The following is a 6,093-nucleotide window of genomic DNA, read 5'->3' as shown; positions in this document are numbered from 1 at the left end:
CACACACCAACTATATGTAAAACTATGACCAAGAATGGTGTTCATGGGAGGACTCAATGGAGGAAGGCACTGCTGTCTATAAAAAAAAATAAAAAAAAATAAAAATAAAAACATTGTTGCTCGTTTAATGTTCGCAAATAGGCACTTGGACACTCCACAGAAATTTTGGCAAAATATTTTGTGGACTGATGAAACCAAAGTTTAATTGTTTGGGAGTAACACACAACGTCATGCGAGAAAAATGGAACAACTCACGAACATCAACACCTCATCCCCACTGTGAAGCATGGTGGAGGGATCATGATTTGGGGCTGTTTTGCTGCCTCGAGGCCTGGACAACTTGCAATCATTAATGGAAGAATGAATTCAAAAGTTCATCAGGATGTTTTGCAGGAAAACCTGAGGCTGTCTGTCAAACAGTTGAAGCTAAAAAGAGGATGGATGCTGTAACGAGACAATTATCCAAAACACAGAAGTAAATCAACTTCAGAATGGTTTCAGAAGAACAAAATACACATTCTGGAGTGGCCAAGTCATAGTCAGACTTGAACCCCATTGAGATGCTGTTGCATGACCTAAAGACAGCGAATCATGCCAGACATACCAAGAATCTGACTGAACTACAGCAGTTTTGTTGGGAAGAATGGGCCAAGATTAGTCCTGATTGATGTTCCAGACTGATCTGCAGCTACTGGAAGCATCTGGTTGAAGTTATTGCTGCCAAAGGGGGGACCACAAAATATTAAATTTGATGGTTCACTTACTTATTTTTCCCCCTTCTGTCATTGCTTGCTTGGTATCCTCATTAAAATATGAAAACCTATAAATGTATGGGTGGTTAGTTAGTTAAAGCAGACACTGTGTTTTTATCTGTATGATTTTGACCAAGATCAGGTCACATTTGATGGTGATTTTATGCTGAAATGTGAGAAATTCCAAAAGGTTCAGATACTTTTTCATACCACTGGACTTCCGCTTTACTTCTGCATGTATGCTAGCAACTTCCGTTTTAGAATTTCTGCATCCAAAACAACAGTAGAGCTGGAGTAACATTTCTCATAAAAAAAAATACTATTGGGAAATTCTGCATCCCTGCCATCATCACGTCACGGGAGGACAACATGTTCATGAAGGCAGATGTGGAACCAAGCTCGTGCCACCACAAAGACCGGGTGTTTTTGTAGCCATGTTGCCGCTGCGTTATGGAAGGTATGTTCTTCCTATCCCTGCATTTTCATGTGTCCGGAGCTCAAAAAATGCTAAAGCTAAAATCTTGCGCATTAAACAACTTGTTGCCTTTGATATTATTATTACGATGATGATTGTAATTAAAATGATCTTTAATAATATTTACTACAACTACTGTATCTGTTGCTAGCCTGTTGTTAATGAGTACGTGTTGGATGGCATGATTATGTCAATGCATAAATGCAAATGTTACAAGTTTTTTGTTTGTTTTCAGGTGGAAAACACTGTTAGGCAAGGAAAGACAAGTTGATGTGCCTCACAACAACACTTACTGTACGTTAATTTACATATATCAAGACTACTGGCTGAGAGGCTGGAGTTGGGAGATCCCGAGATCCAACTACGAGCTTCAAGGAGTTGACGCACAGCACAGAAAGTCTCGGAGTGTTATCTACGTCGTGCTGAATCCATTTTTGGAGATTCCGTGGATTCCTCTGGTTTGATTTTACAGTTTAACTTTGTCACCACACTGCTTACTTCAACCACAATTCATGTTGTTGTTTCTAAACCGGAAATTCAGAGCAGAAATTTTACAAGATGGCTCTGCCCATATTTCGCTCGGAAAAGAATTGTCTATTGTCACGTTTCCTATGAAAGATTAGAGGTCTTAAGTGTCAACTTTTGAATACCTGTCCATGTTTTGTTTTTACATGTAGAAAACAAATTTGGCACTCAAATCTTAGTATGTTTGACCATTTCCTAGTTATTCCATCCAAAACAGCATCAAGGAATGCCCACTTTTTTTTTCAGCAGTTCTGTTTGCGAACTCACAACCAAAATTATTGATCATGCCAAGCTTTCTTTCGCGCTGCGTTAGCTAGTACATGTTGGCAGCATGACAGAAAAGTCACACTGAAACAACAGAATAGAAAGCCGATATGGTTGACATGCTAGCAGACTACAAAAAACTGCAGCTTATTCTGGTTGTGACAAAATATCGAAATGGGCATATATATTGTGATACTTTGTATCCCAAAAGGTTATTGATATGCTTTTCCCAAGAATGGATCTATAATTTTAAAAAGTTGTCATTGTTAAAAAATTAATAAGGAACAAACACGTTGCTACCAAAATTTTCCACTAGGATGGTGTCTCTAAACTCAATGGCTGCCAGTGACGGCGCTAGGCGCTCAATCCATTTAAACTGGGAGGGGCCGAATGAACATTCGTTCATTCGAAACCAGATCCTTTGCAGTGAGTCTTTCTGATTTTGGGGGCATTTACTGGTCACTTTCTGTTCATTTTAGGACATTCACAGGTCACTTCCTGTTGAGTTTGAGTCACTGCCTATTTATTTGGGAAGACTCCTGGGTCTATTTCTGTTCTTTAACCCAAAATTAACAGGTACTGAACCATAAATGCCCCGAACCCAATAAAAAGTGACTCAGAAATGACTCAAAATCAGCAGGAAGGGATTGAAAATCAACAGCAAATGACTTGAAATTAAAGTCCTTCGTTGCCATTGACCACTATAGATGTTCAATCTGTTTGAAGTGGGAGGTGTGGCCACAAATGAATGAATGTTTTCACCTTTTAAGCATAAGTGGATTTTAAGGGGGGCCAGGCCCACCCTGGTGGCCGAAAAGTGTCATTGCATGAAATTTACTTTTCTATATATATATAAGTTGTAAAGCAATAAAACTGCAACAAAAATGAATGAAATGAACAAAAAATATATTTTTATAATGGGTCAAAATTATTATTCGAACAGATCATGTGACTAGCACCTTAGACAGTCATTTGCTTTGCATATAATTTTCACACACACACACAAATAATAATTAGGGGAGGGCAATTTTATTAGTCAAATGATTTTTTTTTTCTTTGATCTAAAAAAAATTTTTTTTTTTTTGATTGAAGCAACTTTTTTTTTAGATTGAACGGTTTAGACACAAATGTCCTACCCATAATATGGCCCAAACACAAAAAGTATTGCTTCAAAACAATTGAAACTTTTTCAATGAAAAATTAAGTGTTCAAATGCAAAGTTTTCAATCTCAAATATTTTTTCACATTCAAAAACATTTTCTATGGTTGAAATTGTTCTTTTTTTGATTGAAGTGATTTTTGTTTTTGAAAATATATAATTTTTGAAGCAACTTATTTTTTGATTTAATAATAAAGACAAAAACGTCCTAGCCAAAATGTGGCCCAAACACAAATCAACATTACTTCAATCAAAAAAGTTGCTTCATTCAATCCCCCCAAAAAATCAATCAAAGAAAAAGAGCTCTCACATGCATTTTTTTGTGTTTCAAATTTATTTTTGCATTCAAACACATTTTTTTTTTGGATTGAAGCGACTTTTTCTTATTGAAGCAACTTTTTTTTGGATTGAATAATAAAGACACAAATCTACCTCCATTTGGCTCCGCCCAGGGGATACAATTTTTGACTGGGGTAACTACATTGGCACGACATCAGCGGGCGTACCATATTCAATGGTTGACGATCTTGGCGAAAAGTATTGCGTAAGCAGCCTGATTTAGAATTCCCCTCAAGAATGATGGGAAACAAAAAACGTTCATTGTCAACTTGATATTACAAATATTCTTGTAAATTCATTTTATTGCTGACAATGTGTTTCGGGGTAATCAACATGTTGTCCCAAAAGTCAAACTCCACCTATGCTTTTAAGTTAAATTTGAGTCATGTGTCGTTGAAACCTCTTTGGTGCGTCCTGCCATCATAGACATGTCCACCCATTTTCATGTAATTTGATTAAACTGGTGTCAAAGGCAGACTCCCTCATTTCCCACCAATGGTATGATGTATGCAGAATCCCGTCCAATCATTAGTCACTCGAATGTACAGAACATTTGATGTGGCTCAAGTCAGACTTTTTTTTTTTTTCTAGCAATTTTATGTTTCCCAAAATAATCCTCCCATGAGCGTTCATTTGACGCATGCATTGTAAACCTTGGAAATCCATTAGATCACACACAGCTGCTTTCTTGTGACTGGCACACATGACAAAGATGACAATTCATTTGAAAGTCCTGTTTTCCCCTCAGATTGTCCTGGGGATCACGAGGGTTCGTCCACACGTCTCTTGTTTGTGTTCCTTGTTTTAGCTCACTCGACATGTTCCCTTTATGCAACCTTGTTTTGCTTCCTCCAGTAGCTTTAAGCACTTCTCGTCATCATACTGCTACTGCCCTGACGCTGCAAAAATTATGCTTAACTCTTTCCTCGCGAAGGAGGAGAAATTAAAAACACACAGTCTCGAAGTGATTAGCAAAGAGAAGAGAAAAACGCACAGTAGCCTTCGTGTCCATGTGTGACAGGAGAAAAAAATCTCAGGAATGTTACACAGATCTCACTTGAAATAAGAGCTTACATTTTGAATGCCGTCTAATCAGGAAGACCATTTTATTAATTATCTGGTCAAAGTCCTTGTTCATTGAAATGAAAATTGTGACAGTACAAACATAGCAGGACAACACAAACAAACCAGTGAGAGTCATCCAAGTGCACATCGTATTTCCATAGCAACACATATTGATTGACAGCATGAAAAGTTTTAAAAGATAAAATGGTATAGTAGCAGTCTCTATTTAAAAAAAATCCACTGAAAAAAGGAGCTGCAGAGATTTGTGGCCGTGTCCTACATGTGATAACTATATTCTTTGTGTACCTGGGTTGTGGGAAAGCAAAGTAGTGTGAGATAAGACAACGGAAAAGTTAGAAATACAAGAAGAAAGTTATGGAAAAGTGCTACTTAAGTCTGACATGTGAAAACAATCTCCCATTTTTCAAAGTGAGAATGATATATTCTTCATAGATTTTGATTAAGACCTACGTACAGTAAAACTTATTCCGGTGTGTAAAAACATTACAAACAGCAGTGAAGTGAACTGACGGAACATCCGTTTAAATACAGTCATGTGAAAAAATTAGGACACCCCATTTAATATTCTGGTCTTTATTAAGAAATGTTCACATATCAATGTCTGATCTTTTCTTTACCTCTGGAAAAGAAAGTGATTTAATTACAGGTAAACAACAAAAATTAACATGGTTTGCTTTACTCATCAAACCAAATATATCAACAAAAATGCATATTCTAACTGAGGAAAAAGTTAAGACACCCTACAACCTCGTAGATAGTGTTACCCCTTTGGCTGAAATAACTTCAGTGAGACGCTTTTTGTAGCCATTTACCAGTCTTTGACGTCGGTCTGAAGCAAATTTGCCCCACTCCTCAACGCAGAATACTCTCAACAGTGACTGACTGATGAAATGAGAGAAAACAGCAGGGATCAAAGGAGCTGTCTGAGGCCTTCAGGAAGAAGACTGTAGACGCTTATGAGTCTGGCAATGGATTTTAAAAGAATATAAAATCAGCCATTCCAGTGTCTGGAAAATAGTCTATAAGTGGAGAACATTCTAAACAACTGCCAACATGCCCAGGTCTGGCTGTCCAAGCAAGTTCGACCCGAGAGCAGACCGCAAGATGCTAAAAGAGGTCTCCAAAAACCCTAAAATGCCATCACGGGCCTACAGCAGGTTTTTGCTACTGTTGATGTGTAAGAGCATGCCTCTGCATTCAGAAAAATACTTCAGAAGTTTAAGTTGTGCAAGGAGGAAACCTTTGCTCTCCAAGAAGAAGATGAAAGCCAGACTGAAGTTTGCCAGAGGAAATGTGGACAAAGACCAGGACATCTGGAATAATGTTCTTTGGACAAATGAATCTAAAATGGAATTATTTGGACACCAGAACAGAGGACATGTTTGGCATAAACCCAATACAGCATACCAGAAAAAGAACCTCATACCAACCGTGAAGCATGGAGGTGGAAGTGTCATGGTTTGGGGATGCTTCGCTACAGCAGGACCTGGCCA

Source organism: Corythoichthys intestinalis, chromosome 6 (genome assembly GCF_030265065.1).
Source record: "Corythoichthys intestinalis isolate RoL2023-P3 chromosome 6, ASM3026506v1, whole genome shotgun sequence".
Lineage (NCBI taxonomy): Eukaryota > Metazoa > Chordata > Actinopteri > Syngnathiformes > Syngnathidae > Corythoichthys > Corythoichthys intestinalis.
The sequence above is the reverse complement of the archived record's forward strand: the minus strand, read 5'-3'. Positions refer to the sequence as shown.